At 42.1% G+C, this 18,593-nt stretch overlaps 1 protein-coding gene and 1 long non-coding RNA gene across 8 annotated transcripts in view; one reads left to right on the forward strand and one right to left on the reverse strand.

The window, feature by feature from the left end:
• The window catches only part of FOXP1 (forkhead box P1), a 632,958-nt gene that overhangs the window by 506,730 nt on the left and 107,635 nt on the right, over nt 1-18,593 (reverse strand). Inside the window, exon 1 of one of the 7 annotated variants that reach the window (XM_032289647.1) lies at nt 6,163-6,329. The exons of the other annotated variants lie outside the window; for them this stretch is intronic. The gene's annotated coding sequence lies outside the window, so the exon portion shown is untranslated. Of the gene's footprint in view, nt 1-6,162; nt 6,330-18,593 lie in introns of those variants that run through there. 7 annotated transcript variants of the gene reach the window in all.
• Nucleotides 10,453-18,407, forward strand: LOC116559207. The gene is made up of 3 exons (XR_004272375.1): nt 10,453-10,725; nt 12,838-12,844; nt 18,397-18,407. It is a non-coding gene; the product is annotated as an uncharacterized LOC116559207 (long non-coding RNA).

Genomic DNA, 18,593 nt, shown 5'->3' on the forward strand with positions numbered 1-18,593 from the left:
ATGCTGAATTGGCCTGGAAATTAAGTTATTTACCATTTTGTTTGAAAGGGGGGACAAGAAGAATATGTAAACCCATTCCAGTCATGCAGTTGGAATCTGGTTACTCTGTTTAGATGTTCACGTCACAGAATCAGCTCAAGAATTTCTCGAGAAAAATAAAATACGGTTCACTTCAAACAACACCTTCCACCTGCCTTCTGGAATGCACTAGGCTTTTCGGAGGTTCACTTGGCCTCACAGAATCATGTATCCGTGATGGGTCAACTCCACAGATAAAGTTATCTTTCTTGGTAAGCTCCAGTCACCGTTCAACTTTCTAAAACAGAATAAAATAAGTGAGAACCCGTTCGTGTAAAGTTGAAATTTCACTGGGTATCTTCAGCCAAATCTTCCGTAGGATTTAAAAATCAGTTAAATGTGAGAGGTAAATCATTGCATCTATGTCAGATATCTGGACTTGACAAAGAAGAAATTCCGTGTTAACTCCATTGTATTCTAATCATCCAATGAAGGAAAATCCAAACCAGCCACCGCCTATGTGTTTTTTATTTGTGTGTGACGTAGCTTCATTTGGTCCAGATAAAGGACAGCCATATATATACTCCTGACTTGAGTTTACTGTTGAACCTGCCCTAGCAGGCTGGTCACCCCAGGTCTTCTCTCGAATGCCAATGCTATGCCAAAGCCAGCACCATGAATAAGACCACCTCCTATTCCCCATCAATGGACCAAGTGTGCATTTTCACATGGAAGGTGCCTGCCTGCAAGGCCAGCGCCTGACTTAACTCTGAGCTTCTTCTCCTGGCCTCTGTGCCCCTTGGTGAGAAGGCCTCTCCTCTCTCTGTGATTGTCACTCTCATACCTCAGAACTCATCAAGGAGGCCGAGTGTGGTGGCTCACACCTGTAATTTCAGCACGTTGGGAGGCCAAGGCGAGCAGACTGCTTAAGGTCAGGAGTTCAAGACCAGCCTGGGCAACATGGTGAAACCCTGATCCTACTAAAAATACAAAAAAATCAGTCGGGCGTGGTGGCATGTGCCTGTAATCCCAACAACTCAGGAGGCTGAGGCATGAGGATTCCTTGAACCTCAGAGGCGGAGGTTGCTGTAAGCCAAGATCATACCAACTGAACTCCAGCGTGGGTGATACAGTGAGACTCTGTCTCAAAACCTCACCAAGAGGGAAAATACCCACGACAGGTCACCTTTGGAAAACAGCTCACATCTGCCACACGGCCACAGGTTCAGGAACATTCAGGGCCCTGCTGGCAGGGAAGACACCCTGAACTCAGGAGCTGCATGCAACAGGCTCTCCTAATTGCCTGACATGAACGGTGACACTGAGATTCTCTAGGCTGGCGTCTCTCCCCGCAAGATATGAGGACATTGAAAACAACTTCTACCTTACAGGGGTGTTGTACTTTTAATCAATGCCTGTACCATGCTTTGTGGTCCCTGAAATAAAGGTACTGTTTAATGAAAGCAAGAAAGCAGCCACAAGGATAGCTACCATGATTGCGTCTTGACCCCAAACACAGCACAATTCAATCACTCACCTCCTGGAGGTTTTGTCTGGCTATGCTTGATATGCACAGGCAAAGTCCAGAACCAAGAACGGCTCCTGCAGAGGCATGTATTTTGTAATAATGGAAGAACGGATGCTGGCCAGGAAGGAGGCACTGGTAAGAGGGGATCCAGCCTGAGCAGGATGGAGAGGGGGCATCAAACATACATTTCTGCAAAGGCTGAGTGTCCAGTTCACCAATCTGTAAATGAGGTACACTAATGAAGAAAACAGGCTATGCATGGTGGCTCACGCCTCTATCCTAGCACTTTGTGAGGCCACGGCAGGAGGACTGCTTAAGCTCAAGAGTTCAAGACCAACCTAGGCAACTTAGGGAGACCCTCATCTCTACAAGAAATTTAAAAATTAGCTGGGCACGGTGGTACATGCTGTAGTCCCAGCTACCTGGGAGGTTGAAGTGGGAGGAACAGCTGAGCAGAGGCTGCAGTGAGCCATGATCGTATCACTGCACTCCAGCCTGGGCAACAGAACGAGACCCCATCTCAAAAAAACAAAAAGAAGGAAAACAAAGTAACTGCCTACAGGTCTACAAGCCGGGAGCAGATGACGGGCATCCCCAGAGAATGCCCGGCTACCCCCAGTATGGGGCTCTCGCTGACTGCCAAAGCTGGCAACCTCCTAAGAGGGCCCGGAGATGTCTCCGGAAAGGCCCCACACAAGTTGGAGCGCTCTCCTGGGAGGGAAAGGTGAATCAGAGGCCAAGTTACCACTGTTCCATGCTTGGCCTCTTTGGGGAGTTGACTGGAGCCAGGGTACCTCTGGCTCCTGGGAGCTGGGAAGTCAAGAAGCCCAACAGAACGATGCCCTCTCCTCCCCACCTGGCACTTTCGAAATGGCCTTTCTGCATAGGCACTGCCAGGAAGCACACTGGCTTCTGCTCTACCCTTTTCATCCCCAAGGTGGGGGGATGACCCAAGGCAAGTGGCCTCTTTGATCTCTGCTCAACAGTCATTTCCTCAGGGAAGCCGGGCCCCTTGACTAGGCATCACAAAGGTAGCACACACACAGGACTGACTTTCTGCCAAGCGGGGGAGTAAGCAGACATGGTAAACCCGACTGCCCCAAGTTCAGTCTCCAAACCGTCCCTCTTCCCCTTACATAAGCATAACCTCATAGGAGCTACCTGACATCTAGCCCTTAGTTTCCTCATCTGTACAATGGAGACTGTAACACCTGCCTCATAGGGTTTTCCACCATGTGTGGATCCAGAGAGCTATTATAAGCACTTAGAAAAGGGCCAGCCTACAATTGTCATCTCCTTCCTCACAACAATGCTACAAAGTGGAGACTAATATGATCTCCACTCAGCAGATGGGGAAACTGGGGCACTGGGTGCTTAAGGACTTTACTTATCATGGATCAATCAGGAAGTTGTCTAACCTCAGCCGTCCGACTCCAGAGCCTGCTCTGTGAAATCCAAGCCAAAGGCCCTCATGCAGGGCCCACAGCCTCTGTTTTCCATCATTGAAAATGGCACTGAAATCTTATGTTTATTCATGCAATGCTCCACAAGAGCAGGGGCTGCACCTGGTTTCATTCACTATTGTCTTAGCACAGCGTAGGTGCTCAAAAAAGAGTTTTACAAAAGAGCAAATCCATCCTTCCATTCATCTAAGCCAGGGTCCTTAACCCGAAGACCACAGATGGGTACCAGTCTGTGGCCTGCTGGAAACCGGGGCTGCACAGCAGGAGGTGAGCGGCAGGCAAGCAAGCAATACTGCCTAAGCTCCGCCTCCTGTCAGATCCGCAGTGGCACTGGATTCTCACAGGAGGGCGAACCCTATTGCAAACTGCGCATGCGAGGGAGCTAGGTTGTGCACACCTTATGAGAAGCTAACTAATGCCTGATGATCCGAGGTGCAACAACTTCATCTGGAAACCACTCCCCCAACCTCTCGCATCCGTGGAAACACTGTCTTCCATGAAACCAGTCCCCAGTGCCAAAAAGGTGGTGGACCACTGATCTAAGCAACATGCTGGACAGATAAAACTAAACATTTATAAAGCTGACAACCAGGCACAAGAGTGTACAGACCCCTGTGGAAACAGACGCCAGCCCATCCTAAGCCTGCCCCAGACCTTCCAAGGATGCTTCCTCTGCCTTCTCTCCACCACCAACTGCTGCTCGACGGCTCCCAACCTCTCCTGCTTTCCTGGCCTGCCCTTATTTTTGTCTTGGGGCTGGGAAAATCTGAACAGGCGAGCTGCTAACTTTTCTCTAGAAAACAACTTTCCCCAGCTATTTGTCAACTTCTGTCATTCAAAGGGATACAACACAAATGTATATCTTTAATGAAATTCACAGTCAAGGAAAGTTGTCATCATCTAGTTATATCTGTTATGACATACATTTCATTTTGTTCAATACATAACAGAGAAGCTATTTAATCAAACAGAAGATTCTTGCTAAAATGACAGTCCAAGCAATGTCCAAACAAGCGTTTATTATGCTATGCGAATCTGATCGGGATTGGATTGTTTTCAGCGGATTTTTTTTTTCTTCCTCTTCCATTGAGAAAATACTCAGGGGGTGGGTACAGAAAACAACACTGGACAATGGAGGCGGAGTCTGATGCTGAGTCAGCCGCGAGTGTGGGGACCCACTGGAGTCTACAAGGAGAAAGTAGAAAGACACATCCGACCGTCGGGAAGGTCACAAAGGGCACTGCCTAGGGCAGGCGGTTGCATCTTCCCTCTCCTCACCGTCTAGTGCTACATGAGAGACGCAGGTACAAGCTCTATAACACAGACACATGGCAGGAATGATGACATCTGTGTTCCTCAAGTGATTCTTATCCTTGGATACATTTTGTTTGTCTCTACAATTTAATGAACACTTAGCTTCAATGAGAAAACTCACATTACTGCAGGAGAATTTAGTGAGTTGGAGAGCTAGCCCAAGGCCAGAAAAACAAAAGGAAAAATGCTGAAGGAAGTGATTGGGTATTTGGGCTTTGGACACCACAGATGATACGAATTTGAGAAAACATAAATATATATTATATATGTATGTATGTATGTGCATATGTATGTAATGAACATATACATACACGTACATGCATACACACATATGCATATGCACACATATACATATACACATACATATAGAACACATACACACATACATCTATACACCAGTAATGTTTAGAGGATGATAATTTCCTCCTTTTACTTCATTCACCACACAGTACCTGGATCAAAGTAGGATTTCAACAAAGAATTGTCGGGTGATTGGATGGGTAGATGGATGAACAGACAAGCTAATAGAAGGATACATGGGTAGGTGGGTGGGTGGTGGACAAATGGAATCTCCCCCCAAACAAATGACTGATAAAAATTATTTTAATAGATGATTCTAAGACGTGGCAGCCCTTTATCCAGGGACTTCCTCCTTACTCTTGGTCAAGGTGTGGCCTCGGCCATGCCAGACAGCGCTTCTATTAAAGGAAGAAGACATCTTTATAAGATAGCTGGGAGTGGCCTGTGGCTAAAAAACTTTCCTTTTCGTGAGCCAGGTTAATTGGTCACCATGGTAACAATGACAAAGACTGCCAATTAGCCCAAAACTTTATATTACTATGCTAATGTTCTAAGTAAATGAGGGATGGTGGAGGCCAGTAATTCTCACACTGAAAGACTTATTAAAACAAAGATAGCTGGATCTCTCCTTCAGAGTTTCTAACTCAGTAGGTCTGGAATAGGACCCAAGAACACACTTTTACCACATTTCCAGACGATGGTGATGCTGCAGTACTGGGACCACGCCTTGTGAACCACCACTCCTGACAATCTCCAAGGTTCCATGGATTCCAGAAGGTTACAAGTCTATTCGTGATCTACCAAAACTCTTCTTAGCTGAATCGACTTGGAAAAGTAGATCCAACCTTATCTAAGGTACCATAAAGGGTCACAGTATTGTTAAATTTAAGATCAGGATACCTGATCATTCCAACAGTCCTCATTAGGTAGGATTTTTTAATCCTTGGAGAAGTAATATTTTTGTTTTGGGGTTTTTGTTTTTGTTTTTTTAACATTCCTGTATTCATTTTTGGGGAGTTAAAAGTATGTCCAAACGTTTGAAAAAATAAATTTCAAAAATTCAGTCACAATTTGATGACATAAATTGAACTTGGGAGTCTGTAAGAAATTCCAAAAGGGTCATCTAAAGTCACTGATTGGCTTCCAACAGGATTTGCAACCCAGCCACCAAATGTCAGTAAGTACGCCTGACTGACATGAAGGTGAGGGGCCGCAACATTTCTCCTTGGTGTGACTGTCCTGTTCCAGAGTTGAGCCACCTTATAAGACTCTTCCTATGTCCTCACATCACACAGGGATCTCACCTGCTCTTGATATCTTTCTAATGTTAGGTCTCTGGAGAATAGCAGGGTGAACAGCCCCCTGCTTACAATTCCTTCTGCTATGTATAAAGACATTAAAACTCCCACCAACCCCTCAACCAGGCTTCTCCTCTGTATGTTAAGTAGTTTCCATTCCTTTAACCTTTCTACAAAGATCTATTCACCATCCTTTCATCATTGCCATGGATCACCTCTGCAGCCCTTCTAAAATCCCTACCCTTTCCTTGTTCTCCCCCTGGGGCCTGGAAAAGTCACTGTCCTGACTCTTTCATGGACTCTCTTTCATACATCCTGAATCATGTGAGGTTTTCAAGAACAGTACTTCATTGCTGACACAAGCATCAGTGTGAAAGGAGACGCACCAGACAACTCCACTTTACAGAAGATCTGAAAGAGAAAAAGGAGCAGGACCAGGACCAAGCTGGCATGCCGGTGTTTGAGCAGGACACAAAAGATATCTCAGGAGTCACTCTCCTCAATGAGAATTTGGACCCAGGGATGTTTGAGGCCTGTCGAGTACTTCCAACTCAGAGCAATTCCACTGGCGCAGGGTGTTGGCTTGTAAATGGCAATATCCAAATCAGAGAGGAAATGAGAGTGCATTCCAAGCAAAATGGCACACATTTAGACTGACTAAGAAAATAACAATAAAACTGCAAATTTATTCTGCATGTGTGATCATGATTATCATTACATCAAGTTCCATATATGCCCAGCCAGAATAAATATTAACCCATTTTATAAATGACTTTATACTGCATTTGTGGATACAGCTCCACCCAAACCCAAAACAACACTGTTTCCATAGTAACCAACAGATTTCAAAGAAGGAAAAAGGAGGGGAAGACTTCAGAACGGATAGCAATCAAATAAAATAGCCAGCATCAACAAAATATGTCAGCATTATTTAAAACACCCAGTTAGGACCATACTATAGTTTAATCTCTTTCCCAGAAAACCACCCCTTCTAAGTCACCTTCTTATAAAGCCAGTCCTCCCTCAAAGAAACAATTGCAAAATTGTTTCCATTTTAATTGAGGAAAGCAGCAAATTTCTTGAGTCATTCCTGGGATCCAAATGGGAGTATGATGAAGAAAATAACATCTATCAAGTGACTTAGCACACCCAGAAATTCATATTGATTACCAATTGGTGATTATGAAATCTTAGCTGGGCTTTGATGATCACATTAGAGTGTCTATTTTCTTGTTGAATGTAATGGGGGGGAAAGAGCAAAAGCCAAAATGGAACGCCAGGGAGCTAAAAACCGTAACAGCTGCAGACCACCCTCAACTGAAAGCCAGAATTTTCCCTGGAACTTTCTCAACTATCAGTTCCCCCCAGCGAATTTTGCACACAGATGATGTGCAGTAGCTCTCCACATCTCCACATCCCTGCAAGTTCTTTCGTCTTATGTCTATAGATAAAATTCAAAGCAACACCTACAGGCAGCATCTTGTCTGTAGAATAGAAATGCCTCATGTGGCGTAATCTATGAACTCTAAAAACTCACAGTCCTGGTGATCCCTCTTCTCTTGCTTTCTGACTGCCTCCTGATTTCAAAATATTGCAGATAAAATAAAATAAAATATTAAAATAAAATTAATAAAAATAAAAGTCATAAGACATAAAAAAGGAATTTTGAGTCTCTAGCTCCTACTGACCTTCAGAAAGAAGTTCTAAAGTAATTTATTAATGTGTTCTCTCTTATATTCTAGCTGTGTGACCATGGGTAAGTTATTTAACATCTTCTTAACTTTTGCGAGCCTGTTTCTTCATCTGTAAAACAGGAATAGTAAGAGCATCTACTGTATGGAGTTGTTATACAGATAAAATGAATTAACTTGTACAAAGAGCTTAGTGAAATACCTAATACACAGCAAAGAGAATTTTTACTATTACTTTTCTATTACTAATGTTACTATTACTGTTGTTATTCATAAGTAATTCGTAAGTAATTCTTCTTTCTTAAGACTTGAGTTAAAAAGTGATGGCTTTCCTTAGAAATAATGTTTGAGGCCTGGCGCAGTGACTCATGCCTTTAATCCCAGCACTTTGGGGGGCCGAGGAGGGTAGACTGCCTGAGCTCAGGAGTTCAAGACCAGCCTGGGCAACATGGTAAAACCCCATCTCTACCAAAATACAGAAAATTAGTTGGGCGTGGTGTGTGCGCCTGTAGTCCTAGCTGCTATCCGGGAGGCTGAGGCATGAGAATCGCTTGAACCTGGGAGGCAGAGGTTGCAATGAGCCAAGATTGCACCACTGCCCACTGCCCTCCAGCCTGGGCGATTGAGCGAGACTCTGATCTTAAAAAAAAAAGAAAGAAAGAAAACATTCAATATTGCAGAGAGAAATACTGCTGAACTGGGACATCTCACAATCTTCAACTATGCAGTGTATCAACTAGTCTTGAATGGCATAAGCTTCTGAAACAGATAGAACTGGATTTCAACGGTACTTGCAGCCATGTGGCCATGAGTCTGTCCCTTAACCTTCCTAAGCCTCAGCTTCCTCCCTCTACAATGGGAGCAGTTAAGAATGACCACCTAGGACTTGCAGCAAGGATCAAGTGGGAGAATCCCTATATAGCATTTCACAAAGAATCGGTTACATTAAATATTAAATACATGTTGACCATCATTATTCAATTTCTTTGCTTGGACAAAACATTGATTCAACAAGTATTTATTGCATCCTACTGCATGCTACATGGTTAAACTATTTATTGCATCTACTGCGTGCTAGATATGGTCTGTGATCTTATGAAGTGTACAGCCCAAAGGGGAAAAACTTACATTGAATAAACATACACAAATATACCTATTTAATTATATATATATAAATTATATATTATAATAAGCCTACCTTTATGTTTATTATACATTATAATAAGCATGCACAAAACTATAGTTAATTCTGTATGTAATTATAAACCTTGACAAGTGTAGTAAAGGAAAAGAACAGGGTGAAATAACCGAGGTTTGTCAATGGGAATAATAGAGGTCACACTTTTAAGATTTTTCTACTGTACCCAATATAACACCAAAATGGTATATCCCACAAATAATCAACTAGAGTACAATATTTTACATATATACCTTCTAGTCATGTCCACAAAGGATTTAAAACGACTGCAAGGCCTTCCTTTTAGACAAAACTATAACAACGTTCCATTCTTCTTTTCAGCTTAGATGGAAAACGGGCTAAGTTTATGTTGACAGCAGACATGCAAATTGAAATACTCAAGCGAAAGAAAAGAAAAAAAGATAGAATTGAGACAGCCCGCTCTGAAAGCCATACCTTCAACGACCCCACAGGTTTTGTTCCTGTGTTACATTATGAATCATCGATATCTTAAGAATCATAAAATCCTGGAATACGGCAGGAGCTTTACCACGTTCCCAGATGAATAAAATGATAACTCCATGTTCTGACGATTCAAGTGGTTCCATCTGATCAGACCAAGAAAGACTCAGCAGCGTAACACCAGGTGCCTCCCAGGTTGAAGATTTACCTGAATTTATTCTATAGCCCTACTGGGAGAGGTTTCCTGTACTTCCACCTACAGTTTGCCTAATAGTAGAAGACGTACATAAATGTAATTACATTTACATTTTATTATGAAGTCGGTGAGTCACTAAAAGTCCACGCTAGAAGGTACATTTTATAGTTTTTCATTATGTTTTGCGTGCTTCATTGCCTTTAGGGTCATATTTTTGTCGGGGGAGGAGTTATAAGTATGGAATACTTATTTTGCAGAGGACATGCCTTTTTGTCAGGGTGTTTGTTTCTACCTCCTCAGGACCACTCTCAACTGGATTATTTGAATTCCCCTTTTTAATTTCGGTCCATCATTCTTGGTAAGGAATAACGATTTAGACTTTCAAAAGGTACAGAACTGTTCATACCCAATATACACTCGATACAAACCATATAAAAATGACTGACCAAAATGTGCAAAATATTATGGGTGTGAGAGGATTCGGTGGAAGTTGTGAAAGTATGTAAAATCATACTTTTCCCTTTTTTTTCCTACGCTGCATTTTAAATTACGTTCTTCAAGTCATATTTTGGATGTTGGTTCCACTTGCTCTGATACATGCCATTTCAATCCAATGAAGTAAAGGATGCCTACCCTGAGAGAAGACCTCTTCTTATTCTGCCCAGCATTTGGGACTTTAAAACCAGCCCAGGATTCCAACAGGACGCCCAAGTCCAGAGAACAAAGAAAAGAGCATCTAAGCTCACCATTTTACTCCTAACGAGGCGTTTTGTTAATTTTAACTATTGTAGCCCATAAGAGAAATATGTGACCAGGTGCAGTGGCTCAGGCTTGTAATCCCAGCACTTTAGGAGGCTGAGGTGAGTGGATAACAAGGTCAGGAGTTTGAGACCAGCCTGGCAAACATAGTGAAAGTCCGTCTCTGCTAAAAATACAAAAATTAGCTGGGTGTGGTGCCACATGCCTGAAATCCCAGCTACTCGGGAGGCTAAGGTAGGAGAATCATTTGAACCCAGGAGGCAGAGGTTGCAGTAAGCCAAGATCGCATCACTGCACTCTAGCCTGGGTGACAGAGCTAGACTCCATCTCAAAAAAGAAAGAAGAAAGAGAAATATGTTAGAATAATGTATAGATGGACATGCAAGTTGGTTTTTCCCCCAAAGTAAGAAAAGAGAAGCCTAGTATACATATTAACCCCACTCATTCAAACTCCTCAAGATTTGTCTAGCTCTGCAGCTGCCATTTATGGCATGCTCCAACCACATGCAGGCATTGCAAGTCCTTATGATGACACAGTAAGAGGGATTTTTTTTAAATTTCAATTTCTCAGATGATGAACCAAGGCTTAGTATGGTAAAATAATTTATGAAAGGGCCAGACAGCTAAAGAATAACTGAGCTAAGATTTGAACCCATAGCCTGACACCAGAGCCTGTGCCTGTAACCTCCACACTCCGCTAGACAAACACTGGTCTCCATTTTAGATAACAGAATAACTTCAGGTACATAGCTCATTTAATCTCACAAGATCTCACTCTGGGGTATGCTATTATGTAACAGAGGAAGATGAAAAGAGATGCAACTGGGTGAAATAAGTTACCCTGGTACATACAGCTAGGAAATGGCAGAACTAGGATTTTAAATGAGACCCTGAATTGTGGGTCTGCAAACATTCTCCAATACTATGGTCCAATATACTCCCCTGAAATACACTCCACCTTTGGGCTGGTACATAGGATTCATGTGGAAAAAAAAGAAGCAACTAAGAGGAAGAAACAAAAATTTCCAACATTAGATCTTATTCAGAAGTGGCTCCTTCATGTCATATGTCTTTCCTGTAGGCATTGTCAAAATATGGTCCCAAAATGTTGTGTATCGCCTTCTCACAAGTAACAAAGTAGCATGGAAAACCACCTATAACCCAAGGACTTGTTCTGCAATGAAATGGCAGCCATAGATACAACTGATGTATAAATGCCCACCACCTCTCCCCCGCCATCACCTAATGAAAGAAAGACAACAAACGGAAACCAAATCAAATGTCCAACAGAAGGAAAATAGTTAACCAAATTAGTATGTAAGCCAGTGATCCTCAACTGGGAGTAAGAAGGGTGTTGATATTAGGAACTCTGTGGAAGCATTGTTGGTTGTCACAATAACCTGGGAGGCATCCTGCAAAATACATACCATGCAAGCTATGACACACACAAAAAGAACTGTAACATCTCAAATAGTGATGGTGTCCTCATGAAGAAAGACGGTAATCAATTACTATGCCCTGTCACCTGAAAGACACTGAACAGGCCGTGGCACAGACAGGCACCTAATAATATCTGTGCAACGACTAGATGATCTATTACACAATTCATAACAGATAATATGGCAATATGAAAATAGTTATGTTAGAAAAAGAAAACAGGATAAAAAGTTACAAGCACAAGATAACTGCAACTATGCATTTATTTAAATTATGCATCCAAAAAAGACTAGAAGGAAATACACTTAGATGTGTATTTTTATTGTTTCACAACAGCAAGAGGAGTAATGGCTCTTCCCTCTATGGCTCAAGTATGGTATAATTTATCATGAAACAGTAAAAAACCTAAATCACATTTAATTGGCTAAAAGAGGCCTAGAAAAGACGAGTTGAGTGCAACCACTCCTGAATAAATGTGATAGAGAAAAAAGAGCAAGAAGGTTTTTGGAGAAAGATTAATTATGACTGTCACTGGGGAATTTCTTTTTTCTTTTGAGATGGAGTCTCACTCTGTCGCCCAGGCTGGAGTGCAGTAGCATGATCTCGCCTCACTGCAACCTCCACCTCCCCAGTTCAAGTGATTCTCCTGCTTCAGCCTCCCAAGTAGCAGGGACTACAGGTGCATGCCACCACGTCCAGCTAATTTTTGTATTTTATTTTGAGATGGAGTCTCGCACTGTCACCCAGGCTGTTAGAACAGTGGCCTGATCTCGGCTCACTGCAATCTCTGCCTCCTGGGTTTAAGCAATTCTCCTGCCTCAGCCTCCCAAGTAGCTGGGATTATAGGCGTGTGCCACCATGCCCAGCTAATTTTTTTTGTATTTTTAGTAGAGGCAGGGTTTCACCATGTTGGCCAGGATGGTCTCCATCTCCTGACCTCATGATCCTCCTGCCTTGACCTCCCAAAGTGCTGAGATTACAGGTGTGAGCACTGCACCCAGCCATTTTTGTATCTTTAGTAGAGACAGGGTTTCACTATGTTGGCCAGAATGATTTCAATCTCTTGACCTCGTGACCCACCCGCCTCAGCCTCCCAAAGTGCTGGGATTACAGGCGTGAGCCATCATACCTGGCCTCACCTGGGTATTTCCAGACAGATTTCTGACCCTCACCTCCAAATTCCAAGTACCTTAGTTCAGGGGTCCCCAACCTCAGGCCACAGACTAGTGTCTGTGGCCTGTTAGAAGCCAGGCTGCACAGCAGGAGGTAAGGGAGGTGAAGGAGTGAAGCTTCATCTGTATTTACAGCCACTCCCCATGGCTCACATCACCGCCTGAGGTCCGCCTCCTGTCACATAAGCAGTGACATTAGATTCTCACAGGAGCGAAAACCCTATTGTGAACTGCACATGGGAGGGGTGTAGGTTGTTCACTCCTTATGAGAATCTAATGCCCAATGATCTATCACTGTCTCCCATCACTCCCAGATGGGACCATCTAGTTGCAAGAAAACAAGCTCAGGGTTCCCACTGATTCTACATTATGGTGAGTTGTATAATTATTTCATTCTATATTAAAGTGTAATAATAATAGAAATAAAGTATCCAATAAATGTAATGTGCTTGAATTATCCTGAAACCATCCCCTGCCCTGGTCTGTGGAAAAACTGTCTCCCATGAATCTGGTCCCTGGTGCCAACAAGGCTGGAGAACCACTGTTGTGGTTTACCGTCCCTGCCCACTGAAGCCTTTCTCATGGAGTTTCCCCCATCTCTGTTATACACACTGCCATCTGCTGTGTCAGGCAAGCTCAAGTCTGAAGTCATGATTCTCTCTTCTCCACTGTATGGCTCCCACCTGAAGGCAAACCCTACATCCTCCCAGCCTTCACTACAACTCCTATTCCATCTCACCTTCCCCTGCTTCCACTTCCAACATCATCCCCTAACCCAAAATCTTTCCTCTCTCCTGGAAGCTACCCCCACGCCATCCTACAATTTCCTACAATGTGCAAGGAACACCCAAGCATTTTTATTAAGGAGGCTAAGATGCTCAAACTCCATGATTAAAATGCTCAGTGGAAGTAGTAACTGTAATTTTTTAAAGAAGTAATAATAAGCACAGAAACTAAGTTTGTTCTCAAATATTCCTACCAAAATATACCTTCGTGGCAACTGGACGAAGGAAGATGGTGGTAAATGTCAACTCACGATGAAGGAAGGGTCTGGAGGCACAAATCAAAGGGGACCCTAGTAGGCAGGAAGTATCACTGTAAACATTTAAAATCTTGCATTATATGTCAGCCTAAATTTGGCCATTTAAAATGTAAAAATGGGCTGGGTGCAGTGGCTCATGCCTGTAATCTTGGCACTTTGGGAGGCTGAGGTGGGCAGATCACCTGAGGTCAGGAGTTCGAGACCAGCCTGGTCAACATGGTGAAATCCCACCTCTACTCAAAATACAAAAATTAGCTGGGTGTGGTGCTGCTCACCTGTAATCCCAGCTACTCAGGTGGCTGAGGCAGGAAAATCACTTGAACCCAGGAGGTAGAGGTTGCAGTGAGCAGAGATCCACCACTGTAGTCCAGCCTGGGAGACAGAATGAGACTCCATCTCAAAGATAAAAATAAAAAATAAAATGTAAAAATGATGTAGTTTCCTACTAAACTCTTCAAGGAAAAATAAAAATTCCTCTTCATGGAGATCCACCAGAATAAATTATTCTATGATTTGGGGATACCTTTACCACGTCAATGGGGTGCTAATGGTAGGCACATTCCGTTATGAAACGCATAGGTCTACATGACAAAGTAGAACCTCAAAAAGGCAGAGATTATCCGAAAGCATTCATCTGATAGTGGGTTAAGTGACTCTTCAACTAGATATGTCAGTAAGTGGTCCACATAATGGAAATGAGTAAAGGTGGTTTTCTCCCAATCGGGTTATAATCCATGAGGCAATCTTTATGGATGTGCTGCATTTATAGTGGATGAAAGGAATTAATTTAGAAAGAATTCTGTCTCATGCTCTCTTTTTAAAATATAAATTCATCCAGTTTTTTTTTTTTTTCAACTTGAACAATGGTTAAACCAAACTGATTTGAGCCATAACTTGGTTAACTATTTTCCTTCTGTTGGATATTTCTTCTGGTTTCCTTTTGTTCCTTTTGTTTCATTTGATGGTGGAGAGAAAGGTGGTGTGCAGTTACACATCAGTTACGTCTACGACTGCCATTTCATTGTAGAATGTGTTCTTGGGTTATGGACAAAATTTTATGCCACTTTGTTATTTGTGAGAAGGCTTTACACGCAATTTTAGGACAATATTTTGACAATTTTTAAGGAAAAGAGCTCTTGAAGATTCCTGATTTTAGAAACATGGCACTGACTGGTATGTGTTATAACAGTATTGCCGAAAGAAATATAAAGTTAGCCACATACATAGCTTAAAATTTTCTAGTGGTCACATTAAAAAGTTAAAAAGTTACAATCAATTTTAATGATACATTTTATGTAACCAAATATATCCAAAATCTTATCAATTCCATATGTAATCAATGTCTTTGAAATCCAGTGTGTATTTTACACTTAGCGCATCTCAATTTGGACTAGCCACAGCCACCCTCCACAGGCCTAGCGGCCACAGATACCTAATACAATGTATTCAAAAGTACAATTCAAAAAGATCATATTGCCAGGTCCTGTAGAAAAAAGAAACTTCCTAAAGACACTCTTACCTGGTTCTATTTTAGAAAATTCTATTTTTCTATTTTAGAAAACTATCAATGTTGCTGTAGTTTACTGTATTTATTTCTATATGCAACATGTTGCCCAGATTTAGATGGGAGGTCTAAGACATTTCCTTTTTTGTTGTTGTTTTTATTTGAGATGGAGTCTCGCTCCATTGCCAGGCTGCACTGCAGTACAGAGGCGTGATCTCAGTCACTGCAACCTCTGCCTCCCGGGTTCCAGTGATTCTCCAGCCTCAGCCTACTGAGTAGCTGGGACTACAGGTGCACACCACCATGCCCAGCTAATTTGTGTATTTTTAGTAGAGATGGGGTTCACCATGTTGGCCAGGATGGTCTTGATTTCATTGCCTTGTGATCCTCCCGCCTCAGCGTCCAGGTGTCGGGATTACAGGTGTGAGCCACTGCGCCTGGCCCCTAGGAATTTCTATATGTGCCCGTGGCTTTCACCTTCAAAACTATAATTACCTTCTTAAATTTTAGACAAAATCAGCATGCACTGATTTTTTTTTTTTTTTTTGAGATGGAGTCTTGCTCTGTTACCCAGACTAGAGTGCAATGGTGTGATCACAGCTCACTACAACCTCTGCCTCCCAATTTCAAGGGATTCTCCCACCTCAGCCTCTCAGGTAGCTGTGATTACAGGTACCTGCTGTCATGCCCAGCTAATTTTTCTTGTATTTTTGTAGAGACAGGGTTTCACCATGTTGGCCAGGCTGGTCTTGAACTCCGGACCTCAGGTGATCCACCCGCCTTGGACTCCCAAAGTGCTGGGATTACAGGCGTGAGCCACCACACCCAGCCGCATTGATGGTTTGTTCAATATGGTTCCTGTCCTTTGGTCTTATTTGCAGTTTAATAATAACTGGTTAGGTCTGTGACATTCCCTAGGAACCTTAAGCTTTAATAATCTGTTTCATTAAGAAATTACTCAACTGAAGGACATTGATTCACACTTATCTCATTCTCCCTCTTGCTCTTGGTAAGAGACACCTTTGGTTTTCAAAGACAAATGACGAAAGGTGAGGGCCTTTATGTATCAGCAGAGCCTTGAGCTACTGTTGCATATACAGCTTTCTTCTGCCTGGCTGGCTTCTGCCATCTTTCTTTCTGTAGCAATGAGTGTGCAATGACACAGCGCCCCCCGCCCAGAAGATCCAACAAAAACAGCACACAATGCTGCACTCCCCCCAACCCCCTAGAGAGTATAAAAGTTCAAGGTGCTGGAATTGTCCCAGTCTAGGCAGATCCTCAAATTCTGAACACTTAAATCCCTTCGCATTTCCATAGAATTCTTTCATCTCCATGTAGGGCTCTAATGAGCCCCCAGAAACTGTAAAACGCTCATCATCAAATGCAACTGAAGCATCATAAAATGAAAAGTCTGGGAATTATGTGTAGGTTGCCATGACTTAACTCATTATTTTCATTTCCTTAATAAAATATATCTCAAAATATCTCTCTATTCATATATTTATAGCATAAAGTAAAAATAAAAAAATTTTGCTTCAAATAATTACATAGGTAAGCTCCACCAAAGCAATTCTGAACTGTATAAAACCATACAACACAGAGTTAGCAAACATTTCTAACCCCTGATTTCTATTTCTCTTATGATGTTGAGCCTTGCATTCATAATGCTAGATTGAATATGAGTGCTATATCCAACTAAGGTAACCATGACACCTAAAAAATACACACAAGCAATGCACATGACTGAAATCCTGTCAGATTATTCAAGTGACATTGGAAAAGAATATTACAAGGTAATTTCTAATATTGAAGATTTGTATTCATACATAAAATACCAACTGAAATAGATCTTCAGAATGAAATTTCCTAAAATGATTAAAGTAAAATGTGAAACCTCACAGTTTATACAAGACAAGAAACATTTGGCTGCAAACCATTTTATAATTTTGCTAATTAAAAATTATCCCATTTTCACTTTGGATTCATCATATAACAGAAACAGGAATAACCTTACCATGCCAGAAACACAAGCAAATGGTTAAAGTTCTACTCTCAAATAATTTTTTAAAAGTTGGCAAAACATTCATTAGGCTACAGATCAAAACTGGTCTGTCCTTGACATCTCTTTAATGTCTTCCAGATTCCACATCTTCTTTTTCAATCACTCACTGAATCGCTCAAAAATTAAAATATGTTAAAATACCACCCATCTTGGACCTCTCGAAAAGTCCTCTGATAGTATACCACCTTCAGCCCCCTCCATGAGCAATGGATGCGTAATTCCATCATCTGACTTATGTAAAGCATTCATGATATTTCACAATGAGAAAAAAAATATTCCCAGAATCATGCCTTCATCAATAAATCTGCTACATGTGAAGAATATAAATAAATACTAAAAAGGGGCCACCATGAACTCTCTCTCGTGAAGTTTGCCAAGAAGAAATGGGTACAACTATGATTAAAAATAAAAATCATTTTCAAGCTTCCAAGGTGTTAACCAACAAAATATGCTTAAAAAAAGAAGAATGAGAGTGGCAAAGAGGTTGACTGATGAACAAGTATTTCTCTGCAAAGCTAATGAAGGCAATGTTTACAGCCTGCACTTATTTATTTATGCTTCTCTTCCCTGAGCCCTCCATGCGCCACGGGAGTCAGTATGCATTAATGGCACTGAAAACTAGAGAACCTTCCAACTGCAAGTTACAGTAGTCACTGTGTCAGTGGAAACAATGAATCACAGACATTCAACCTGGGATGAGTTGTGGCAGCACCTTACATGTGTCACCAATGTGTCGTGTGACATGGCTGTTGCCATGGTGAGGCACCATGTTCAGGAAATGTGTTAAGTCTCATAGAAGGCACCCAGCCATCCCTCAAGATACCCATGCCCAGTAACATTGTGATTGGCTTCCTCTCTGAGAATCTTGTTGAAAGGAGGGGGGAAGGAAAGTCACTTGGAGAAAGCTGAAAGAAAACGAAGTACACCATCCCCAATGCTGTGTGTGGGGGCTCTGGCACATTGAGAATAGCAGTATCTTTAATTCAAAATTAGCTTGAATAGTTTCAATAGAATAAAAGCAGACTATCCCAAAAGTTTGAGGGGAGATTTTTACGTGACTTGCACAATTTATATGCATTAAAACAAAGGATAGGACTGGATGCGGGAGCTCACACCTGTAATCCCAGCACTTTGGGAGGCCAAGGTGGGTGGATCACCTGAGGTCAGGAG

Source organism: Sapajus apella, unplaced genomic scaffold (assembly GCF_009761245.1).
Source record: "Sapajus apella isolate SASKATOON/1434 unplaced genomic scaffold, GSC_monkey_1.0 scaffold23, whole genome shotgun sequence".
Taxonomy (NCBI): Eukaryota; Metazoa; Chordata; class Mammalia; order Primates; family Cebidae; genus Sapajus; species Sapajus apella.